Here is a 26,199-nt window from a genome sequence, read left to right as displayed (position 1 = left end):
AAGATAGAACATTAAGGACCGTATGCTTTTCTGCAATCTGGTATAGCAATAACAGGGCAACAATGACCACATAGTTGCTAGGCAACTCTTTTCATTCCTCTTTCAATGCCTAACATGCCCATAAAGCCCACCAACTTTTCCAAACCTTTCCTTCTCTCCTGAAACCCCAAGTCTCCCTCCTCCTCCCTCCAAAATTCCTGATGACCTTGCCAACTTCTTTGGTGGTACAACTAAAACCATCAGGCAAGAACTCCCCCAAATCCTCACTTCTCCTCCTCATCATGTCACTATCCCCTCCTCATCCTTCTCCTGTATGCCTGCTGAATCTCAAGAGGAGGACTTCTGCTTGCTCTCTGCAACAGCACCTCCTCCATATTTATTTATTTATTTTATTTAAGTGCTTACTATAAGCTCAATATAGGCAGGGAACACCGCTGCTGTATTGTACTCTTCTAAGCACTTTGGTGCAATGTTTTGCACATAGTAAGCACTCAATAAATACCACTGAGTGATTACTATGTACCAGGCTCTTTACTAAGCGCTAGGATAGATACAACTTACTCAGGTTGAATATAATCCATGGGGCTCTAAGTCCCAAATTATAGATCAGGTAACTGAGGCACAGAGAAGTGAAGTGAAGCAGACAAGTGGGGGACGTGGGTTTAGAACCCAGGTCCTTTTGACTTCCAGGCCCATGCACTGTCCACTAGGACACACTGCTTTTCATTTATTGAGTACTTATGAGTACTTGGGAGAGTACAATACAATAGAGTAGGTAGACAAAATCCCTGCCCACTAGGGGCTTACAGTGTAGAGTGGGAGACAGACACTAAAATATATTAAAGAAAGGGCAGATAGGAGACAATACATACACATAGATAAGGATGGCGTGAGTGAATATAAAGTGCTTAAGGGGTACAGATCCCAGTTTCTAAGCAAAATAGTAGGGTGGGGCAAACAAGGGAAAATGAGAACTTAGTCAGGGAAGCCCACTTGGAGGACATGTGATTTTAATTGAGCTTTTGAGATAGGTAAAATCATGGTCCATTGGCTATGAAGCAGGAGGAGGTACCAGGCCAGAGGGAAGATGTAGGCAATGGGTTGATGGTGAGAGAGATGAGATAGAGTATGAGTGAAAAGGTTGGTATTAGAGGAGCAGAGTCGTGTAGGATGGGTTGTAGAAAAGATCAGTGGAAGAAGCGAAGAAGGGGACAGCAGATTGAGTAACTTTAATTGTAATTTAATTATAAGGACTTACTGCTTTTATGTGGAGATGGATGGGCATCCATTGGAGGTTTTTGAAAAGTGGGAATCTTGGACTGAACTTTTTATAGAAAAATGATCTGGGCAACAGAGTGAGGTAAGGACTAGAGTGGGAAGAGATAGGAGGTAGAGAGGTCAGAAATGAGGCTAATGCAATAGTCAAGGTGGGGATGGGGTAAGTGCTTGGATCTGTGTGGTAGCAGATTGGATGGAGAGGAAAGGTCCTCTTTAAATCCTTCTCACCTCCCAAAAGCACTTACTAACACATTCCTTTCCTCTCATACTTCTATATTCAATCCCTCACTCTCTGCTGGTTTATTAATAATAATAGTAATAATAATAACGATAGTATTGGTTAAGCACTTACTATTAAGCACTGTAACTAAGAGCTGGGGTACACACCAAAAAACTTAGTGGGACACAGTCCCTGTCCTAAATGGGGCTCACAACCTAAGTAGGAGGGAGAGCAGGTATTGAATCCCCAATTTACAGAAGAGGCACAGAGAGGTTAAGTAACTTGTCCAAGTGTTCTCAGCAGGCAAGTGGCAGAGCCAGGATTAGAACCCAGGTCATTCATTCATTCATTCAATAGTATTTATTGAGCCCTTCTATGTGCAGAGCACTGTACTAAGCGCTTGGAATGAACAAGTCGGCAACAGATAGAGACAGTCCCTGCCTCTGACTTCCAGGCATGCACTCTTTCCTCCAGGCCATGCTTCTTCCCTTCTGCCTTAAAATATGCTCCTCTTACCTAAACTAAAAAATCCTCTTGTTCCCACAGCCCTCTTTTTTTCACCCACTTCAACTGGGTTTTCAATCTTTCATTCCACTTAATGGATTTCTCTAATGTCATCAATGACCTACTTATAGCCATCTCCAATGGGTTTGCTCTTTTCTGAGCTTTGACAGTGGGGACCTCCTCTTCCCCTTGCAATCCAATCAAGCTAAGTTTTCAGTAACATGGTATTAATCTAATTTTGCTATTTTTCTGACTGTTCCTTCTCAGTTACATTTGCTGGCTCCTCTTCCTCCACAAAGCCCTCACTCTAATGTCCTGGGAGAGTTGTTCTTGGTCACCTACTCATCTCACTCTATACCCAATCTGTAGGGAAGTTTATTTACTCACAGAGCTAAAATTACCATCCTTATGAGGATAACTACAAAACCTACCTCTCCAGCCCTGGCTTCTCATCTAACCTACAATTCCTCTTGCCCCAGGATAGCTCCACTCAGATATTTTGCCAGTATTTCAAATTTACCATGATCAAAACTTATCTTTCCTTCTACACCACTCCTATCAATTTTCCCATCAGTGTCCCAGAAGACCCCAACAGTATGTCAACTTTGACTCCAATTTTTTAATGTTATTTGTTAAGCACTTAGTATGTGCCAGGCACTGAACTAAGCACTGGGGTAGATACAAGCTAATCAGGTTGGAGATAATCACTGTGCCACAGTAGGCTCACAGTCTTAATCCCCATTTTTCAGATGAGGCACAGAAAAGTGAAGTGATTTACCCAAGGTCACAGCAGACAAGTATGGAGTGGAAAGGGGAGAGACATTCAGAAGGAAGGTCAGCTAGGAGGCTAATGCAATAGTCAAGGAAGGATATGATAAGTGCGTGGATCAGCATAATAGCAGTTTGGATGGAGAGGAATGGGCAGATTCTAAATACTCTATGAAGTAGAACCCTCAGGATTTGGTGACCCTGACTTAGAAGGAAATTTAATTTGGGAAGAACATTGTGCTCTTACTCAAACCATCCTGATTGCTTCTTATGCTCCGTTAAGTGATCAAAAATTGATTGTTTGATATCTTTTTTATAATCTTCTCTGGTATTGATATTTAGCTGATTGGTCTTTAATGACCAGATCCTTTCTTTTCTTCTCTTGTCAAAGATGGGCACAATATTTGCTCTTTTCCATTCTCAGAGATTTCTCCTGCCCCTCCATGAATTCTTAAACAGAACGGTTTCATGACAAGCTTGCCAATTTCCTAAGTAACCTAGGATAGTAATAATAATAATAATTGTGGTATTTGTTAAGTGCTTACTATGTGCCAAGCACATGGAGTAGATACACTATAAGTGGAACAGAGACAGTCTCTGTCCCACATGGGGCTAGGTTGTAGTGATCAGGAAGTCCTGATCTAAATACATGACCCAGTTAATTTTGATCTTCAACTCATGGAAGGAGTTTTTGATCATCTTCAACTCCTTCCATGATTAAGCCCAGTTTTCCACCCTTCCCATTTGTCCTCATTAGTTATTCACTCTTGATATAGTCTTAAAAATATAATTAATTACATATAAATTATATATGTAATATACACACATATGTCTAATGGTATTTGTTAAGTTCTTCCTATGTGCCAGACACTGTACTAAGCACTGTAATTAGATACAAGATCAGGTTGGACACAGTCCATATCCCACATGGGGCTCACAGTCTTAATCCCCATTTTACAAATGAGGTAATTGAAGAACAAAGAAGTTAAATGACTTGCCCAAATCCAAACAGTATAGAAGTGGCACAAAGAGATTAAAACCCAGGTCCTTCTGACTCCCAGGCCCATGCTCTATCCACTAGACCATCCTGCTTTTATTCACATATTCATAAATATATATTAAATATATGTATTTTACATATAAAGCCTGATCTTTCCCTTCCTAAGTATTCTGGGGAGAAGAGAAAGGAATGGGGAGCAGGGGAACAACATTTCTATTAGCCAATCTCCTTTGCCCAGTATAATCAAATAATTTTGTTTGTTGGCTTTTATATCTCCTGTAAATTGCATCTAATTTTGAGCCTATGATAGGTGTGCTATTAACTTAGATACCTCTTTGATTTCCAATATCTGTAGCTTTACTAACTGTCCTTTAGATTTAGGTGGAAATTTGGTTTTAGTCTATTTGGCATCTTGCTATTCCTGTTGCCGTGTTACAGTGGGAATGGAAGTAATTCTGTGGCATGTTTGATTATTTAGTAAGCTTGTCTGCCCCTACTATAGCTAATACAGTAGACTAGTCTACAGTAAATTAAACCCGGCAATCTGGTTTAGAAACTCATTCATATATTCCAGAATAAAGTAAAATATGTGTTTCAAGTGACTGTCAATATCATCAAAGAGGATGTATTGAAGCACTTCATACTTTTCTGTGGAAATGCTGATTTGGGGATTCACAAGTATAAATAACATTAAAACATCAGTGTTGCAGATTATCTATTTATGGCAGGGTATGGTTGGCAACACAATTCCACAGAGCAAACAAATCAACAGAAAAAAACAAGGATTTGCTGAGTATATGGTACTTTTGGCTACCTAACATCTCAAGAACTAAATACTCAACAACTTCATTAGGAGATAGCTTTGACATTCATTATATTAATTTAATTTATAAACACAAGACTAGGCATTCCCATTTAACTCTTTCTATTGTGCTTATTAATTTGTATTACAGTATTCACACTACAGAAGCAATTGATTAACACAACAAGAAAATTTCCTTTTCATTAGGAGATAGCTTTGACATTCATTATATTAATTTAATTTATAAACACAAGACTAGGCATTCCCATTTAACTCTTTCTATTGTGCTTATTAATTTGTATTACAGTATTCACACTACAGAAGCAATTGATTAACACAACAAGAAAATTTCCTTTCATCCCCTCTAGGAGGAAGACAAATTTTGGGCCCTAAATCATCAAGTCATCTTAAGGAGTTGCACTTACTTGAAGGAGACTAAATTTTTAAAATATTAAAATACAATTGGCCAGTATATTACTTTATAGTAATGATGATAGGTGTTCTCATCTAATTGGTTTCAATAAGTAATAAAATATGTATACTATTTTTAAATATGATTTAAATATGAAATATTGAGAGCAATTACATTTAAGAATTAGTTGATAAAAATAGGACTAAAATCAACTATATATATATAAATGCACACACACATATATAATATATACATAAACATGTTTGACATAGATGATTCCAAATAAGTGAGATAAGGAATTTGGCATTAACAGACTAATAAGTTTAAACAAACGCAATATCGACTAACATATCATTGCATCTTAAATATTTTTACTGTTACATTGATAAAATATGTATAATTTTCTTTGGTTTCTGAAAACCTATATCATACATAATTTTGAACTTAGTTATTCAGAAACCAAGGAAAATTATTTTTCTGTTCTTTAGAAAAATTTTCTGGAAACTTGAAATCCAAGTTTTCCTTATTTCTCCTTTCAAAGATGCCAAGGTAAACTATTAAATGTTGGTTTCACTGTCTTATTTTCTTATTCAAACAAAGGATTAAAATGAAGTTAAAGAATAATGCATAACAATTCTTACCTCCCTTCCTCAAGATATAGTTTGATTTTAACAACCTCTCAAAGTATTCTGACATCAACATAATAAAAATATGGCAGATACCCTTTTACTTACTGTTTAATCTAATGCTAGTGTGAAATATTTAGTTGAAAAGCAAATCCATTTGGTTTTCCTTAGTTCAGATCTCTTCATGCTCTGTATATCACTCAGTGGGAGCTAATAATACTGGTTGTATGATGTAAAATGTAATTTGATATACTCCTTGTAATTCTAAATGAATGTGATTTTATGCATTTTGACACACCAATTCACTTCTCTGATAAACTATTACTAGCCAGGATATCTGATTGGACATCATTTATATTTTATAGCAAACTAAGTGGGAAGTGATTCTGCACTCGATCTTGACAAATGTCATTTAATTTTTCAATGTACTATATCTGAGCAACAAAAATACATTAAATTCCTTAGGATGCTTACCCACAAACTTATGTGTTTGTGTGTGTATATATACAGCTGTCCATGTATATAACTGAGGTCCTATCCCAGAGTAAGAGTGGGTCCTTTTGGATCAGTGTGGGACCACTTCCCCCCTGAACTGTTATGAGTAAAGACAGATCCTTTCTTACTGATGGGCTATTCCACACCAGCCCTGTCTCTGTTTTTGAGTCTACAACCTCTCTCCTTGTCTTCATGAAGTCTTGGTTCATCTCATTGGCTATCAGCCTTGTCTGCCTCCTGCAGCAGTTTCTCACCAATTTTCCATTAAGCTGCAATGTTTCAAAGTGTACCTCATCACATCTTTATATTTCAATGCAAGTAGACTGTCAAATGTAACAATAATAATAATAATAATTGTGATATTTATTCAATACTTACTATGTGCCAGGCACTGCCCTGAGCTGGGATAGATACAAGGTAATTGGTAACTGTCCCTGTTCCACACAGAGCTCTGTTTAGATCCCCATTTTACAAATAACTGAGGCACAGAGAAGTAAAGTGACTTTCCCAAGGTCACAGAGCAGACAAGGAGTGGAGCTGGGATTAGAACACAGGTGCTTCTGACTCCCAGGCCCGTGTTTGATCTACTAGGCCAAGCTGTTTCTCATGGAAGACAGTCATTAGCCCCATGGAATAGCAATGGTCTATTTCTGTGAGTAATTTTACTAACAATGATGGTATTTGTTAAGCGCTTACTATGTGCCAAGCACTGTTCTAAGCAATGGGGGAGATACAAGGTCATCAGGTTGTCTCATATGGGGCTCACAGTCTTCATCCCCATTTTACAGATGAGGTAACTGAGGCCCAGAGAAAGTGAAGTGACTTATCCGAAGATGTAATTACCAACACCGTCATCCACCTTCCAAATAATCCAAAGTCTGAATAACAGCATCTAATAGATTATGTGTTGGTATTTGTTAAGCGCTTACTATGTGCCGAGCACTGTTCTAAGTGCTGGGGTAGATATAGGGTAATCAGGTTGTCTCATGTGAGGCTCACAGTTAATCCCCATTTTACAGATGAGGTAACTGAGGCACAGAGAAGTTAAGTGACTTGCCCACAGTCACTCAGCTGACAAGTGGCAGAGCTGGGATTTGAACTCATGACCTCTGACTCCCAAGCCCGGGCTCTTTCCACTGAGCCACGCTGCTTCTCTAATCATTAGATTTTCTAATGATTAGATAATCATCTGTCAGTAGAACTTAAAAGACATATAGATTTCTATAATCACTTGAGGGGCTGAGTTCTAGACTGACCTCATATGCTCCAGATCTGAGCTACCTGTATACTAAAACATACCAATCAAGCAATAGCACCTACTGGACATCTACTTGGTGCAGAACACTGCACTAAGTACTTGGGAAAATACAACAGCAGTAGTAGACATTATCCTTTTCCTCAGTTGCTTACAGCTGAGCACCGAAAACAGACACTTAAATTACAGATAGGCTAAAGCAATAGTATATACAAGCTACGTACTTAAGTGCTAAGCAGGGTTGGGGATACTTAGGTGGCATAGGAGGGTTGAAGTGGTAGATGGAGGCACAAAATGGGGGCCTAGAAATTAGAAACACACTATGTTTGTGACCATATACTGGGGTTTTCCAACAAAGACAGACCTGTGTGGCAAGTGCTGTTAGAGCCATCAGAACTCAACAGTGGAATTCAGCTGCTCCAGCCATAGGTTTCAGGGAAATGTTTTCTTTGAGTCAGGCTATTCTATTCTATGGAAAGGAGATTTCCAGCTGTATCAATTACTCTCAACTAATCTAAAGAATGGAATTACTTTAAGCAAACCTTGCTGGAGGCTACTGCACAAGGCTAGCTCTGGCAGCAAATGTCATCCCACTAATGGACTTGAAAAGAAAAAAAGGCAGGGAAAGAGGAGAGTAAAGTTGTACAAAATGATTGAACCTGAAGATAAGGCAAAGAGAGAATTTAATGTACTTCTTTAAGTCCTTGGGTGCTGAGCAATCACCTCTTGAAGACAGTAAAGATAAAAGAACTCTTTCCAAGTTCAATCCCTATGAAGCTATATCTCTCTATTTCTGTTCCCCGCTGTGTCAACTCACACTTTTTATTTTTATTTTCCACTTTTAACGCTACTGGCTAAAATCTGATGGCAGCTGGAGCATTTAAGCTAAAGGATCTGGAAACTCCTGGGCTTCAATAGCCCATGCCATAGGTCTCCAGGTGTGATCTTGTCAACAATGGAAAACATGAGATACTATGATATTGAAGATGGCATCTCTGTTGGCATCTCTGAAATCCACGATAATTTTATCTATCAGAGTGAAAGCCATATCTTCTCACACTGGGAGGCTAATTATTCTTAATAAGACATCATCGTCAGTAGGAAGTGTTAAGAGGATTATTTTGGTGTCACTTCCATCTCTTCAAAATGTTCTTCTTTTCTACTGAAGGTAAAGCTTTTTGCATACTTCTAAGTTTTGGGGGACAAGTTCAATCTTTAGGGAAGTAAAAAGTCTTCAGGTTGGCTATTTGTGAAGGGTTTAACTGTTTCAACCAATTTCATCTCCAGATAGCACCTGCTTATTATCCAAACTTCTTGCATATTCTATCCAAGGGAACTCTGCTGCCAATAACCATTCCCTACATGCTCATCAGCTGACAGTATTCAATAATCTTCCTGTTGAAGATTCTGTTGATGGTGGACCGAAGCAATGATGATGAAAATATTTTTAAAAGTGTGTTTTCTCCTAAAAATAAAGTTTGATACAAACTGGACACTGCAAAAAGTCTGATACAAACTCCACCCCTACCCAGAAAGCTTTACTCAAAATCAAATAGTTTTATTGATAACACAGAACTTAAAGTGGGTTTCAAATTCTTCTATCTAGACTGTACATCATCCAGTACTGCACAGAAAAAGAAAGGGGGAGAAAAGATTGCAAAACAGATTTGTGATGATAATGGATCATCAAATTCAAAAAAGTAGGTGGTATATAAGGATGATAAACCTGGACCTACCAAAGAAGGTGTGACTTAGTGGATAGAGCACCAGCCTGGGAGTCAGAAGGACCTGGGTCCTAATCCTAGATCTGCCACTTGTCTTCTGTGTGACCTTGGGCAAGTCACTTCACTTCACTGTGCCTCAGTTACCTCATCTGTAAAATGGGTGTTGATACTATGAACTCCATCTGGGACATGAACTGTGTCCAACCTGATTAGGTTGTATCTACCCCAGTACTTAGTACAGTGTCTGGTACACAGTAAGCCCTTAACAAATACCACAAAAAGACATCAAGCTCTTTAAAGAGTTTCACCAGCTCCACCTATAAATCACAGTCAGCATTTAGAGGCAAGGCAAGGAGATCAACAATGAGGTCCTGAAACACGGTCCATTTACCGGCACTGAAACAATGTCCATAGTGTTGCCCTGGACGACAGTATCTGCCTAGGTCCTGCCCAATAATGAGGTTGGTGGGGACCTCCCACCTGAGCCATGCTGGTCACACTGATGGCCAGACCCCAGGATCCTGGCTGGGAGCAGGCCTACGATGGTTGGGGGGAGGAGTGAATGTTTGGCATTCTGGGCATGAGAAACAGCATAGCGCAGTGGGTAGAGTACAGGCCTAGGAGTCAGAAGGTCATGGATTCTAATCCCGGACCGCCACTTGCTGTGTGACCTTAGGCTAATCACTTCACTTCCCTGGGCCTCGATTACCTCATCTGTAAAATGGGGATTGAGACTATGAGCCCCATACGGTACAGGGACTGTGTCTAACCTGATTTGCCTGTATCCACCCAAGAGCTTAGTAGAGTGTCTAGCACATAGTGAGCACTTAACAAATATCACAATTATTATTACTGTTATTATTATGCAGGCAAGCAGTATCAGTGGACTCTCCATGCCAAAACCTCATGCTTCTGCTCCCCTGAAGGGGATGGGGAAGGATTGCCCTGCGCCTGGGATGCGGGCAGGAGTGAGAGTGGGTGTGGGTGCCATTCTGTGAGCTCATGCCACCACGGGGCTAGTATCCCCTTCCCCTGCTTTTCAGAAATTGGAACCCTGGTTCAGCACTCCTTCTTCCCCTCTCCTGGAGTTGAGGGGTGGGCAGAGCTCCACCCAAACCTCCCCAGGTGGCCTCCTTCCTCTACTCTTCTTCCTCTCCCCCGTTCTCAGTCCTCTGGCGGTGAGGATGTGGGCTCCCAAGTTGGCAGGAGAGACAGTTTATAGACAGGAGACACCACTAAATACAAAAAACATGAACCTAAGTACTGTGGGGAGTGCTGGTTGGATAATCATAATAATAATGATAATAATTATGGTATTTAAGTGCTTACTATGTGCCAAGCACTGTTCTAAGCACTGGGGTAGATACATGGTAATCAGGTTATCCCACGTGGGGCTCACTGTCTTAATCCCCACTATACAGATGAGGTAACTGAGGTATAGAGAACTTAAATGGCTTGCCCAGGTCACACAGCAGACAAGTGGCAGAGCTGGGATTGGAACCCATGTCCTCTGATTCCTAAGCCCCACTAAGCCATGCTATTTTTCTAACCAGGTAAACCAGTATATACAGTCAGGATTAGAACCCAGGTCTCCTGACTCTAAGTCAGGTACTAGCTCCATTAGGCCACTAGGTTTCTCTGATCCTGCCTTCTCCGGGTTCTCATATCTCTCTGGTGGCTTTTACTGTCTTTCATCAGCTCCTCCTCTGACTCCCACCTCCTAGTACGACAGCAAAAGAGACAAAAATAAGACACAGTGAGTAGGCTGGTGTTAGAGGAATTAGGCTGGTGAAAGTGGCAGAGGAGGGAGGATGAGGAAAGGAGAGAGCTGATCGAGGGTCTCAGTGCCATTAAGGAGTTTCCGTTTATTGTGGACATGGATAAGCAAACCATGGAAATTTTTGAGGAGTGGGGAGATGTATGCAAATGATGTTTTAGAAAAATGATTCAGACAACAGAATGAAGTATGGCCTGAGAGGGAGAGGCTGGATACAAGGAGGCCAGCAAGGAGGCTGATGGAGTAGTTGAGATGAATTATGGAAAGTGCTTGGATCAGCATTGTGCCACTTTGGATGGCGAGGAAGGGGTCGATGCTGGAGAAGTTTTGAAGACAGAACCGACAGGACTTGGTGCCTGCCTGGATATGGGGGTGGAAAGAGAGAGATGAATCAAGGACAATACCAAAGCTGTGGATTGTGAGACAGAAGGATAGTGATGTTATCAACAGTGATGGAAAAGTTGGGGAGAGGAAAGGTTATGGGAAGGAAGATGAAGGGTTCAGTTCTGGACTTTTTTTTTTTTGGTATTTGTTAAGTGCTTACTATGTGCAGAGCACCGTTCTAAGGGCTGGGGTAGATAGAGGGTAATCAGGTTGTTCCACATGAGGCTCACAGTCTTAATCCCCATTTTACAGATGAGGTAACTGAGGCACAGAGATGTTAAGTGACTTTCCCACAGTCACACAGCTGACAAGTGGCAGAGCAGGGAGTCGAACATATGACCTCTGACTCCGAAGCCCAGTCTCTTTCCACAGAGCCACGCTGCTTTGAGGAGTCAGCAGTATATACAAGGAGAGATGTCCCGAAGGCAGGAGGAAATGCATGACTGCAGAGGCAGAGAAGGAGAGACGTAGGGGCTGGAGAGGTAGGTTTGGAAGTCATCCATGCAAAGATGTTAGTTGCAGCTGTTGGGGTGGAGCCCAAGGGAGTGGGTGTAAATTGAGACAAGAAGGGGGCCCAAACTGAGACTTCAAGGGCCCCAACGAGTTAGGAGGTGGGAGGCAGAGGAGGAGCTGATGAAAGACAGAAAAGCCACCAGAGAGCTAGAAGGAGAACCAGGAAAGGGCAGGGTCAGAGTAACCAAGTGCCCTAGGTGAACTAGCATTTGACTGGGAATCAGGAGATCTGAGTTTTAATTCTGGCTCTGCCACTTGCCTGTTGTGGCCTTGGGCAAGTCACAACTTCTCTGTCCTTCAGTTTTTTCATCTGTAAAATGGGGATTAAATAACTGTTCTCCCTTCTCCTTTTACTGTGCACCCTATGTGGAACAGCATTTAAAAAGTACCTCTGTTACGATTAACAGAATTTTTAGAAGAGGGGGTGGTCTACAATGCCAAAGGCTGCTGAGAGGACAAGAAGGATTAGGATGGAGCAGATTCAATTAAATTTCTATTTGCTTCTAAATTTGCATGGTATCTACATAGCAGAGCTTGACACATAGCACTTCACAAATAGAATCATTATTATCATCATTATTAATAATGATAATAATAGTAAATTATCAAGGAGGTGGTCGTTTTTGACCTGGGAAAGGGCAGTTTCGGAGGAGTGGATGGAGTTGAAGCCGTATTACAGAAAATCAAGGAGGGAGTGACAGGGCAGGAAGTGGAGGAAGTAGGGATAGATAATTCATTAAAGGAGAGGAATAGTAGGGGATGGGGAGGACAAAAGCTGATGGGTGAGGTGGGTGGAAGGAGAGTTCTTTTAGGACAGGAGATAGAAGGGGGGGCATTGAAAGTGGAGGGGAAGGAATAATTGGAGTTGGGCTATTGATACCGGTGGTCAAGGAGAGAAGGGCAGGCACACTGTTTTAATACAGTAGAAAGGGATGGATTAATAAGGTGGAGTAGTTAGGGGTTTGTATATGTGCTCCCGGAAAAGGGAGGGTGAAGTAAATGAATAGCAGTAGAAAACTCAAGCAGCTGCTGCATGGTGAATTAAAAAGGGCCATTGGCTAGCTGGAAGGGTACAATGAAGAAGTCTCAGATAATGAGACAGAGGAGTAATCACTCAATCAATCAATGGTATTTATGGAGTACTGGCTGTGTGCAGAGGACTTTATTAGGCAATTGGGTGAGTATAATTCAATAAAGTGGGCAGGTTGAAAAGGATTAGGATGGAGGAAAACCCACAGGATGTGGCAAGAAGGAAGACAGTAGACTATTGGAACTGAAGAGACAGATCAGCCATGATAACTTGAAAGGTGTTGCTCTCATTAAGCTGAGCTTTCCCAAAGATACTAAATAGCAAGCTCATAAGCAGGTTTTGAATAGGAAAAACCCATAATCACACAGTTAAAACAATGAGGAAGAGCAAGTCAGTTATGGATCCCTCTTTTAGCCACACTTGCATTCATAAATAGGATTTCATTTTAGTAACATTATCTTCAAAAATGAAGAAATTATAGCTGACATTCATTTCTTAAACTGTTTTATAGATCTCCACCTCGGATACAAGTTGGTAGGATTGCGTAGTGGATGGAGCACGGACCTGGGATTCAGAAGGTCATGGGTTCTAATCCTGATTCTGCAACTTGTCTGCTGTGTGATCTTGGGGAGGTCATTTCACTTCTCTGTGCCTCAGTTACCTCATCTGTAAAATGGAGATTGAGACTGTGAGCCCCACATTGGACAAGGACTGTTTCGAACTCAATTTGCTTATATCCTCTCCAGCACTTAGTACAGTGAGTGGCCCATAGTAAAGGCTTAACAAATATCACACAGTCAAATGTCCCAGAACTGGGCTTTTTTATTTTATTTTACCTACATTTTTCCATATCCTTTAATCACTGAATGTATACTCATTCTGTAGCAGAATTTAATGGCAATATTAAGCTACATATTGCCATTTAAGACCTTTCATTGGAGAGACTTTCTCTGATTCAGCACAGAAGCAGTGTGGCTTAGTGGAAAAAGCACAGGTTTAAGAGTCAGAGGTCACGGGTTCTAATCCCGGTTCCACTACTTGTCAGCTGTGTGACTTTGGGCAAGTCACTTCACTTTTCTGTGCCTTAGTTACCTCATCTGTAAAATGGGATTTAAACTGTGAGCCCCACGTGGGACAACCTGATTACCTTGTATCTACCCCAGTGCTTAGAACAGTGCTTGGCACAGAGTAAGCCCTTAACAAATACCGGCACTAGTATTATTAGTATCACCTTGGCTTTTTTCAGAATAGTTATCTGTCTAGCATTCTATGCAGTCAAGCAGTCAGTTAACTGTATTTATTAAGCACTTATTGTGTGCAGAACACTGTACTAAGCACTTGGGAGAGAACAGTATAACAAGGATGGAATCTCTGAGGGTAGGGATTGTTTTCAATTACTCTACTACACTCTCCAAAGTCCTAAGTACCATGCTCTTCACAGAGTAAGCGCTCAATAAATTGCACTGATTGATTGACCGATGAATCGTAGCCAGAGTAGAAGTTACAGTGGCCAGTCCCAGAACTGATGTTTGCTTACTGATTGTTTACTGATAAAAGAGTGAGCAGATGAAGGGGACACTAGGCCAAGAAAGTGTGTGAAGACTCATATTGTCAAGCAGCCCCTTAGGTAATAATAATAATAATGTTGGCATTTGTTAAGCAATTACTATGTGCCAAGCACTGTTCTAAGTGCTGGGGTAGATACACGGTAATCAGGCTGTCCCACATAGGGCTCACAGTCTTCATCCCCATTTTACAGATGAGGTAACTGAGGCACAGAAAAGTTAAGTGACTGGCCCAAGGTCACACAGCTGACAAGCGTCAGAGCTGGGATTAGAACCCATGACCTCTGACTCCCAAGCCCGTGCTCTTTCCACTAAGCCACGCTGTAGCTATAAAGGGCTCATCCCTTTGGCATCTAGGGCTTGGGACAAGAAGAACCTCTGGCCTGGCCCCGCAGCCTGCTCAAGGCTAGCTTGGCAGCAGCAGAAGTAGCAATCAAGGTGGTCAGGAAGGAGGAGACAGCATAGCAGGGCAGGTAAGTTCTTTCGCTGTGTGCCAAGAATATATGCAGACACTGACAAGTGGGCAGTACATTGTGTGTAGGCCCTTGGGAGAGCACAACATAAATAAGAAACACAATCTCAAGCACCTATTTCCTAGCTTAGTCCCAAAGACAGAGAGGGAGTGAAGCACAGAAGTTTAGGTAGCAGTAATATCCCCTTCCAAATAGAAAGGTCTTAGATGAGCTTTAGCTATTTAGATAAATGGTGTCAGTAACTTACCAGATGGCATCAACTGGTTCCAAGCCAATTAGAGAGGAGGATGTGAGAAAAGGAGGAAGGGGGTAGCTAATTGGGGAAGGTTCCTCCATCCACTTTGGAGGCTTTCGGGAAGAAGTGTTCAGAGGGACAGGATGCAAACCACGATTCTGACTGGGGACCTGAGGAGAGAATCCAGAGAGTGTGCTTGAGAAGCTGAAGTTCCCTGAGAGGGCTGGACTCAGGAGAGGGAAGTGAACCAGAATACCCGCAGAGGGGATGGACCAGAAAAAGACTGCTTGCAGGGTAATGCTAAGGCATTAGAGGGAGGCTACCCCTTGAGAAATGGGTTAGCTTCAGGGACGAGTTTCAACCCCAGATTGGAGTTGACATTGACAGTACAACTAAAATGAATGTTATGGCGAAATCCTTAAGTAAGTAAAAATCCATCCCTCATTCACAATGTGCATCCTTGGGTGATCAGAGCATGGGGAACTCATGATCCTGGGAGTCAGAATTACTGCAAAGGTGGAAGAGGAAGGGAACATGTACTGTCCTTGAATACCCTTGAGAAGCAGCATGACCTAGTACTTACAGCAAGGGCCTGAGAGTCCAAGGGCCAGGGTTCTAATCCTGTCTTTATCACTTGCCTGCTGTGTGACCTTGGGCAAGTCACTTAACTTCTTTGTGCCTCATTTACCTCAGCTGTAAAATGAGGATAAAGACTGTGAACCCTATGTGGAACAGGGCATGTCACCTACATGATTATTTTGTATCTATCCTAGCTCTTAGTACAGTGCCTGGCACATAGTAAGCACTTAATAAATCTCAGAATTATTATCATTTTGTTATTATTATTATTGGTCACCAAGTTCCATCTGGGGTGCAATTCTGATAGGTAACCTTAAAGGTAGCCTAGAGTGAGTACTCCTGCCTTAATATAAAAGCAGATAAGAGCTCTAGGATCCTCAAGATACCTCTGGGGGGAATTGTGGACCATGGTAGGGCACGTTAGGGCTTCCTCCTGCTGCTTCCCCAGCTAGGAGAACCCCAAAGACAATCCCGTTTGCTAACTCTCTTGTACTCCCCCAAGTGCTTACACTTCAATGCTCTGTCCAGAGTGTTACCTGAGAGGATACAGTGGGAATAAGAGGCAGCAGATGCATGGATGATGTTATGTGATTGACTGATTGAGTCTTTGGAGGTGACTCCCAAAGCTGCCTCTCCAAGACCAGACCTTCCTCCTACTAAACAACCATGTGCATTTCCCCTTTTCTCCAGGACATTTATCACTTCAGCCTCTGAACTTCAAAATTAGCATGTCTAAAAATGGAAATACCCACTTTCCAAAACGGGGCTGTTCTTTCCCAGATACTCAATACACTGTGCCAAGTGGGAGCTCAATAAATGCTACCATCAATATTACTAATAGCAGTTACACCATGTTATAATAATTGTGGTCTTCGTTGATGCTTACTTTGTGCCAAGCACTGTACTAAATCCTGGCGTTCACTGTCTAGGAGGTAAGAGGGAGACAAGTACTGACTTTGACTTTACAGAGAAGTTAAGTGACTTGTGCAAGGTCACAAAACTGCAGAGCCAGGATTAGAATCTAGAACTTCTAGCTCCCAGGTCTAGGCTCTTCCCATTATGTCATGCTGCTTTGCAGGGACAGTCACTCTAAGCTAGTTCATAACGAGAGACAGATAATCACTCACATGTTGCTGCCCCGGTAGAGGGAAAACTTTAGGTGTCAATTACTTAGCAATGGAACCGCACAAAAAGTGCCAACCACAGGGTGACTACATAAAAAGCAGAGAAAGCTTAATTGATATTGTGCAGTAGTTAAACTGCCTCACCTAGTGACATATTATTAGGGTTTAACTAAGTCACAATTACATATAGCTGACTCCCAAATTCAAAGACACCACTGAGGGTGAAGTTCATCCCACTCCCAACCCCATAGCACTTACATGGGAGGGGTGAATATCAAGTGCTTAAAAGGTATGGACCCAACTGTAAAGGTGATGCAGAAATAAGCACGAATAAGGGAAACTGGGGCTTAGTCAGAAAAGGACTTTTGGAGAAGATGTGATTTTAATATGGCTTTGAAGATGGGTAGAGTGACTGTCAGATGTGAAGGTGGAGGGCATTCCAGCCCAGAGGAAGGACGAGGGCTGGGGGTCGGTGGAGAGGCGGATAAGGTCGAGGTGCAGTGAATAGGTTGGCATTAGAGTAGTGAAGTGCGCATGCTGGGCCACAGTAGGAAATCAGCATGGCAAGGTAGACGGGAACGAGCTGACTGACCTTCTGTTCGTTACAAGGAGCCAAAGGCTCGAAAGAGTTCATTCATTCATTCATTCATTCATTCATTCATATTTATTGAGCGCTTACTGTGTGCAGAGCACTGTACTAAGTGCTTGGAGTGTACAATTCGGTCTGTTACACTTATCACTGCCAGTTTAGGAGTGTAATCAACTGAGAACATACTATGTGAAGAGCACTGTACTTGGGAGAGTACAATACACAGAGTTTGGAAGGCCCATTCCCTGGCCACAAAGAGCTTCCAGTCTAGAGGGAGCTTGGCGTAAGGCAGAGGGGCTGGGCCTGCCCACAAATCCCTGTGAGCATTGGTAGAGAATCAGTCTGTCAATCAATCATATTTATTAAGTGTTTACTGTGGGCAGAGCACTGTAGTAAGTACTTGGAAGAATACAATGCAACAGAGTTGGTAGCCACATTGCCTGCCCACAGTGAGCTTACTATCTAGATGCAGCACTGAAGGGAATGGGAGAAGATGAAATGATGGTTTAGTTGGGGAAGACCTCTTGGAGGAAATGTGCATTTCATAAGGCTTTGAAGCGGGGTAGAGTGATTGTCTTTCGAATATGAAGGTGGAGGGTGTTCCAGGCCACAGGCAGGACATGGGAGAGAGGTCAGCAGTAAATAGATGAGACAGAGGTACAGTGAATAGGTTGGCATTAGAGGAGCGCAGTGTGCGGGCTGGGTTATAGCAGGAAATCAGGACGATAAGGTAGGAGGGAGCAAGGTGATTGAGTGCTTTAAAGCCAATGGTAAGGAGTTTCTGTTTGATGCAGAGGTGGATGGGCAACCACTGGAGGTTCTTGAGGAGTGGGGAAAGACGGATTTAACAGTTTTGTAGAAAAATGAGAAGCAGTGTTGCTCAGTGGAAAGAGCCCAGGCTTGGGAGTCAGAAGGGCCGGAGTCCTAATCCCAGCTCTGCCACTTGTCAGGTGTGTGACTTTGGGCAAGTCACTTAACTTCTCTGGGTCTCAGTTACCTCATCTGTAAAATAGGGATTGAGACTGTGAGCCCCACGTGGCACAGGGACTCTGTCCAACCCGATCTGCTTGTATCCACCCCAGTACTTAGTACAGTGCCTGGCACATAGTTAAGCACTTAACAAATACCATAATTATTCTTATTATTATAGTTGAAGCCATGGGAGCGAATGAGTTCTCCAAAAAAGTGGGTGTAGATAGAGAATAGAAGGGGAGCATATCGTCTGACACTTTATCTTACCATGTCCTTAAAACATTTCCTCTTCCCTTCTTTTGGTTTCCCAATTTCAACTCTCCATAAAGCAGTTGTTTTATGAGGTGGATGGGCAACCACTGGAGTTCTTTGAGGAGTCAGAAAGCACATCCTGAACGTTTTTCTAGAAAAATGATCCAGGCAGCAGAGTGAACTATGGACTGGAGTTGGGAGAGACAGGAGACTGGGAGATCAGCAAGGATGCTGATCCAAGCGGGACAGGATGAGTGACTGCATTAACATGGTAATACAATCACTTAGTGTGCTGCATAGGTAACAGAATCTTATAGCCTTGTGAGATCAATATTATTTTTTGATAATGTGTATGGCTTCCCAGGGGTTGGCTGACACATCATTTTATAATCTAGTATGGAAGACATACTAAAATAATTTAGAGAAGATGTAATACATTATACAAGATAACTGCATAAGTGTAATGGGGGAGGGAGCAAGGGGGCAGTGGGATGCAAAGAGATGTGAGTACCCAATGCCCAGGTGGAGCAAAATTGCTGAAATGACAATAGTGGGGTAATAGGGTGGGGGAGATAAATTAATTGGGGAAAGTTTTCTGGAGCAGATGTGATTGCAAAAGGAAATTGCTGTGTGCCATGCTAGCCTATGTGATGCAAATGTCTTCCAGCTAAGGAGAAGCAGTGTTGTCTAGTGGATAAAGCATAAGCCTGGGAGTCTAAAGGAACTGGGTTCTAAACCCAGTTCTACCACACATCTGCTGTGTGACCTTGGGCAAGTCACTTCACTTCTCTGGGCCTCAGTTACCTCATCTGTTAAATGGGGATTAAGAGTGTGAGCCCCATGTGGGACAAGAACTTTATCCATCCTCATTAACTTGTATCTACTGCAGCACTTAGAACAGTTTGACACATAGTGAGCACTTAGCAAGTACAGTTGTTATTATTATCATTGTCTGAGTGTTTAATTGTATCCTTGAAATTTTTCTTCTGTTCTCTCTGCTTTCCATTTCCCAATTCTATCTCAACATACAGCAGCTGTTTGGATTTCGAAAAGCAGTGTGATCTTTTGGAAAGAGCATAGGACTGAGAGTCCAACAAACTAGGTCCTAATCCCGGTTTCTCCCATTGTCTCCTGTGTGACCTTGGGCAAGTCACCTAACTTCTGTCTGCCTCAACTGCTGTGAGCTTCAGGTGGGATAGGGACTGTGTCCAACCTGATTAGCTTGCATCTATCCCAGCAATTAGTACAGTGCCTGGCAAATAATAAGGACATCATAAAAAAAAAAGATCTATGCTGCTCACCCTTCTGTTCCAAGGTGAACCAGGACAACTGCCATATCAGGATCAAAACACTATCTCATGACTGCCCAAGCTAGCAAAGCAGAACGCAGAAACACATGTGGGGCACCATCCCCGTGTCCAAAGCTGCCGGACACCCCAAGCCAGGAATGTAGAAGAAAGTGTCCCATGCCCCCATGCCAACCAAATAAGGTATAAAGGAACAAGAGAGGGTACGGAAAGGTGGTGGTATCTGGGGGCGGGATGGTGGTGGTGTTGGGAGTGGGGTAGAATGGAAATTGGGCAAGCAAAATTCAGAAACTCGAATGGCCCGAATGTATAGGTAATTAATTTCTGCACACTCTGATGTTTTGGAGAGTGGATCGAGGCTTGCAGCAACTTCTTGCATGTCATCTCTGCCCACATCGTGGGTTGCCCGTTCTGTCTGCACCAAGTGAAGAGCCATGGAACAGGTGAGTGTCCCACTGAACACTTGTGTGGCTGGAAGGTATGAGCTCTGCCATGCACATGTAACACATAAATGAATTCCTCCTGAGTGGGAAGCGTTCATGGGTGGGAGCTGGGTGCTTCACCATGTGTGAGTAATGCATAAATGTATTCGTCTGGAGAGGGAAGTTCTATTTGCCACATCTGAATAACTAAAATTAAGTGCATTCCTCCTGAAAGGAAAGTTCAATTTGCCACATAGAATAAATTTTGCATGGCTCAGCCTGACTCCAATCTCTCACTCTTACTGAGCTGATCCTCGAACCTGTCCCCATGTGAGGGGTGACACTTTTACACTCTCATTAGTAGTAGGAATAGTAGCAGTAACAGTGTTCTTTGAGCATCCACTGAAAACAATGCACATAGGAAACAGCAACAAAACAGAGAAATAATATGATCCTCAAAGTATGATGCTCAGAAGAAGCTTATTCTATAATGGGGAAGGCAAATTTAACGTATTTGCAAATAGAGTAGTCAAAATTTAAAAAAAATTGAATGTATAATCAAAGATATAATAATAATAATAATGTTGGTATTTGTTAAGCGCTTACTATGTGCCGAACACTGTTCTAAGCGCTGGGATAGACATAGGGGAATCAGCTTGTCCCACGTGGGGCTCACAGTCTTAATCCCCATTTTACAGATGAGGGAACTGAGGCACAGAGAAGTTAAGTGACTTGCCCACAGTCACACAGCTGACAAGTGGCAGAGCTGGGATTCGAAATCATGAGCCCTGACTCCAAAGCCCATGCTCTTTCCACTGAGCCACGCTGCTTCTCTATATATACACATACACACATACATACATTTGAGTTCATAAATGCTAAAATGGCTCATGGGTTTATTCATTCATTCATTCATTCATTCATTCAATAGTATTTATTGAGCGCTTACTATGTGCAGAGCATTGTACTAAGCGCTTGGAATGTACAAATCACTAACAGATTGAGACAGTCCCTGTCCTTTGTCTGAGTGGGCTAGAAGCTAATTGGAAAAGACTTGACAGAGGAGAAGGGATATTAGAGAGTTAAGTTCTGGATTTTCTTTTTAAACTATAGAGTTCTAATGCTAATGGATTCAGCCCCTTTCACTCAGGGTTTCCTCTCTTACTCCATTTCATTTTGGGGGACACAGTTGAAAAAAAAAAGTATTCATCAACTAGCACAGTAAACTTGGGTAGCCTTGCATTCTATAGTCAGGGCCAAAGCTAACAAATTTGCCTGAGAGTCTTCAGGCAAACTTCAACTACTATCTCTATAGGGATGACTCCCAAATCTATCACATTAGCCCTCTCTTCTCTGAAACTGTGCATCTTTTCCAGCCTCAAGGACATTTCTGCATGGATGTTCCATTAGCACTTCAAGTTCATAGTGCCCAAAACTGAACTCTCTATCTTCCCTCAAACATCTCCAATTAGTTTTTCCATCCCAGTTGACCACATCACATCCTCCCCATTTCTCCAGACCATATATAATAAACTTGGCATCTTTCAATTCCTGTATCCAGTCTATTGCCAAAAGCTGTCAGTTCCTCCACAATATTTCCAGAATGCACACCTTTTCCATCCCAACTGCCATCCTGCTGGTCCAGGTGCTTGTCACATCTCAACTCAACTACTACATCAATGTCCATGAGTACCCTCCCTCCTTCATGCCTCTCCTTTCTCCCTCCACCTGTTAGCCAAGCAAATCCATCAGTGCCCTATGTCCTTTCCAGGGCCCCTGTTCTGGATATGTCTTGTGCATTCTGGACCGTGGGATTTAATCATAATCATACTATTAGTGGTATTTAAGTGCTTACTATGTGCCAAGCACCGTACTAAGCTCTGGGGTAGATACAAGATCATCAGGTTAGACACAGTCCATGTCCCCTGTGGGGCTCACGATGATAATTCCCATTTTACGGATCTGGTAACTGAGACCCAGAGAAGTAAGGTGCCTAGCCCAAGGTCACACAGCAGACAAGTGGTGGAGCCAGGATTAGAACTCAGGTCCTCTTACTCCCAGGCCCATGCTCTATCAACTAGGCCATGGTGCTTCTCTACTAGGCCATGCTGCTTCTCTGGGTAATCTTCTGCCCAGATCACTTTTCTAAATCACTGCACTCCCACTCCTCAAAAGTCTCCAATGAATATCAATTCCTCTCCATAACAAGCAGAAACTCTTGATAAGTGACTTTAAGGCATTCAGTCTGCTCTCTCCTCATTACTTGTCCACTACATCTCAGTTTGCACACTTCATTCTTTGTTCTGGTCTCTCCCATCACCAACTTCTCTTGCTCACATCCCAAACTTCTACCTGCAACGCCCTCTCCCTTCACATCCAGCAGACCACTACTCTCATCTTCAGAGCCCCCTGAAGTAACATCTTCTCCAGAAGGCATTTGCCTAATTAATCTTTCATCTCCCCACCCTGTTTACTCCCAGTTGGCACTTCAACACTTCTGCACCATCTAAGCACTTGGGTACTCACCATCCCCTCCAAATAGCACTACTGCACATATCTCTATATTTTAACTCTTCCTCCTTCCTGTAATATATTTTACTGGCTTTTTCCCATGCATTACATCTACTAATTCTATTGTATCCCTCCAGGTGCTTATTACAGTGTTCTGCATACTGCACGTGTTCAATAAATACCATTGATTGAGAGTCAAATAACTGGCTGCCTTATATTCTTTTTCATTTTATAGGAGTTTTGAAATAAAGGCTTGAGAGGCTTAAAATTTTTTTTTAAATGCAAAAATCTTTCAGGATGTTTCCGACAGAAGAATTAGCACATCCATATAAGGTATTTTAGATGAGTCATAGTTTGGTGTTCCCCCTCCACACTTTGTGAGCGCACCTGTCACTGCCTTTCTCAGGATCTACACAGTGAGGAGGGCAGCAATAAGCAAGGCCTAGATCAAAGTTCCGGACTTTATAGGGGCAAAGAGAGAGCTATGGAAACCAGATCCCTCTAGTTCTTCAATAGGAGCACCAGAGCAGTCTGCCTTACTTCTCTTCAGAGGATTACATACAGTAGGGGCCTCCTTGCAATCAAGCTAGGGTGGCAGAAGAATAGGAGAATTTAATTCTGGTCGAAATCCACCTTAAAGTGAACCTGAATAATGTAGCAGAGGCCATAAAGACCAATATATACAAAAAGAAATTAGAAATATTTCCAAAGAGAAATTACTGATATTATTATGTCAATAAGAAACATGACGTTAATAATTTAAACATAATAAACATCAAGCTTAAAGGATTTAAGCAAATGAGTTAACATCATTTTCCCACCCCAAATGTATTCACCTCCAATTCACAATGCTTACCTAATTCTAATCTTTAATCCATGTTCTTCTTTAATGAGATATGCTTGATACTGTTTTATAATACAAATACATCCAATCAGGCAAAGTAAAAAACTCAAATCCGTGAAGGGAGAGTTTAAAGTTTAGAAAAAGTTTTCAGGCTTTGAATACTAGTTTAATTTAGGCCTCAAATTTAAATGAATCATTAAAGAGAGCTAATACTGGAGCTGAAAAATCAGGAGTAATTAACAAACGCAATAAATAACAAACAGATCAAATTCATCCACACTAAATAAGGCTTCTCTGATATTACCTTTCAAATGTAATTACATTATTCCTTCCAGTTTCTTTCCAGGAAAAGGTGAAAGCTTAAATGAAAGCCCCATCAGAGAGCAATTCTGCAGATGAAAGGGTTTGCAATTGGACCCTGCTGTGGCTGGACTGTGTGAAATAACACGTTGAAAGAACACTGTTCCCAGTAGCCAATCACATCCTGTCCAGACCTCCCAAGCTTCCCAGTATGATCAGCCTGGGCTTTGTGGCAATATAATAGGGGTTAAACACGCCCCTGAATCTATTTAGGAGCAAGCAAAATTTGTCCAGTGGCTTAGAGCCTTTTAATGTGTTGAGGGTAGCTCTTGGAGTCGACTGAACAATGGTAATGGCATTTGCTAGCTCTGAAAAGTGGAATTTGTTCAGAGTTTCTGACTCAAATGAACAAAATGAGCACTCTCTCCCTTGAGGGAGCAGAAACCCTTGCCTCAGGAATGTACTTTTTGCTGCAATCCTTGTTTGTAACATCCAGCAAAAATAGTTGTTAAATCCAGGGGCAAAGAGGCACTGGATGTTTTCAGGCCTATAGAGCTGGCTACGGCAGGACTTTCGGATATGTATGCTTCTCTGGAACCATACCGCAGCTTCAGAGACCTGGAAGACCATCCCAGGCCCTTGCATTGACTCTGATACCTGGGAAGGTCAGGGTAGATCGTGGAGAATGATGGGGATCTCTGGGTCAGTGCCATAGGTATCCATAGTAGATATTCCAAACCCGAAGTGGCATCGCAGATGAAAAATGTTTCTGCCATTCTGTAAGGGGTGTCCAGTGACCCTGCCTCAGGTTGGCATGCCAGCCCCAGTGGCTTGGGGTGTCACACACTCATCTGTAGAACAATCCTCATTCCTGGAGTAATAGCAGTAGTATTAGAAGTAACAGTAGTAGTAGTAATAGTAATTTATTGAATGGAATGGAATTTATTGGATGGAATTTATTGAGCTATTATTATTATTTGAATTTATTGAATTGAGAATAGTATGGAACACTTGGAAAAAAAACAACAGAAGGGCAAGATGCTTGTTTACTACACCCTAGAGAGGGAGACAGACTTGGAAATGTTGAATATACTTAAGGGCTGAGGAGGGGTATAAATAAGTAGGTGAATAGGTAAGTGTCATAGGTAGTTGGAAGCCTGATAAAAATCAGTGTACTGACAGTCAGGGAAGGCCTATGGAAGCAGGTAGGGTTTTAGGGGGGCTGCAAAGGTGGGGAGAGCAGAGAGTTGGGGATTATGGAAGGGAAGGAAATTCCTGGCCTCGGGAACAACATGGGCAAGGCCCAAGTGGGATATGGTGAGGAAGTGGGCTTGGGAAGAGTGAAGAGTTTGAGCTGGGGGTAGTAGGTGAGGAGAGTTGATAAGTTTGGAGGAGAGAGCTGCTGGAGAATCTTAAGAACAACTGAAAGTAATCTTTGCTCTTTGCCAGGAGAGAAGGGAGATGTGTGTTGGGAGAGTTTCAGGCAACTGAAGTTTGGATAGCAGCGTGGAATACGGAATGAAGTGGGGAAGAGGGAAAGAGGCAGGGACATCAGCACCCATGTTGCTAAAACTCAAGAATGATAAGATGGGTGCTTAAACAGCATAGCCTACTGGATAGAGGGCAGGCCTGGGAGTCAGAAGAACCTGAGTTCTAATCTTAGCTCTGCCACTTGCCCATTATTTGACCTTGGGCAAGTCACTTCACTTCTCTGGGCCTCAGCCACCGCATCTGTAAAATGGGGATTAAGACAGTGAACACCATGTGGGACAGGGACCGTGTTCAAACCAATTTGCTTGAATCCATGCTAGTCCTTAAAACAGTGCCTGGCACATAGTAAGCAAGGTGTAGTTGATAGAGCATGGACTTCGGAGTGAGAAGGTCATGGTTCTAACCCGGGCTCTGCCACTTGACTGCTGTGTGACCTTGGGGAAGTCACTTCACTTCTCTGTGCCTCAGTTATCTCCAATGTAAAATGGGGGTTGAGACTGTGAGCCCCACATGCAAAAGGGACTGTGTCCAACTCAATTTGCTTGGATCCACCCCAGGGCTTAGTACAGTGCCTGGTACATAATAAGCACTTAGGTACCATCATCATCATAATCACTTCACAAATGCCACAGTTGTCGTAATTACTATCATCATTACTATTATCATACCAGGGAAGAGGCTGTATGGGGGAAGAGGAGGATCACAAAATATTTTTAGGACAAATTGGAAGGTTCAGCTACATGATTG

General features: G+C 42.3%; 1 protein-coding gene across 47 annotated transcripts in view; it reads right to left on the bottom strand.

Moving 5' to 3' along the window:
* The window catches only part of NRCAM (neuronal cell adhesion molecule), a 192,285-nt gene that overhangs the window by 138,616 nt on the left and 27,470 nt on the right, over positions 1-26,199 (bottom strand). The window contains exon 2 of one of the 47 annotated variants that reach the window (XM_039913311.1): positions 15,074-15,231. The exons of the other annotated variants lie outside the window; for them this stretch is intronic. The gene's annotated coding sequence lies outside the window, so the exon portion shown is untranslated. The remainder of the gene's footprint in view (positions 1-15,073; positions 15,232-26,199) is intronic. 47 annotated transcript variants of the gene reach the window in all.

Source organism: Ornithorhynchus anatinus, chromosome 10, assembly GCF_004115215.2.
Source record: "Ornithorhynchus anatinus isolate Pmale09 chromosome 10, mOrnAna1.pri.v4, whole genome shotgun sequence".
Classification (NCBI taxonomy): domain Eukaryota; kingdom Metazoa; phylum Chordata; class Mammalia; order Monotremata; family Ornithorhynchidae; genus Ornithorhynchus; species Ornithorhynchus anatinus.
The sequence above is the reverse complement of the archived record's forward strand: the minus strand, read 5'-3'. Positions and strand labels throughout refer to the sequence as shown.